Source organism: Etheostoma spectabile, chromosome 15 (assembly GCF_008692095.1).
Source record: "Etheostoma spectabile isolate EspeVRDwgs_2016 chromosome 15, UIUC_Espe_1.0, whole genome shotgun sequence".
NCBI classification, from domain to species: Eukaryota; Metazoa; Chordata; class Actinopteri; order Perciformes; family Percidae; genus Etheostoma; species Etheostoma spectabile.
In genome coordinates, this window is record NC_045747.1 from 31,818,760 (window position 1) to 31,819,170 (window position 411).

Here is a 411-nt window from a genome sequence, read left to right on the forward strand (position 1 = left end):
GTAAGGTATTTAAGGAAAATACTTTGTGAAATAATATCTAAATTAAAATGTTTGACTACAATGCAAAACTTTTTTTTAAATTACTGACATTTTGGACGTGTTACTGACACAATTTACAACCACATAATGACAACAATGGAAATGAGTCCTACATTTATTGTGTTTTTTCATCCTCGATTGGAGATGATGTCGTTCATGTGTAAGGCATTCTTAATACTATTAAATTACTCAAACAAAAATAAAACTACCCACTTGTTGTCACATTTTTGTTTAAAATAGATAAGAAACTTTTTTGAGTTGTCACTCTTGAAGGAAACACAGCTGGGTCCAGGTCCAGGACCAGGTGTGGGTCTGGGTCCAGGTCCAGGTCCATGCTGCTCCTCTGGGCTGAAACACAACACACACAGAGCT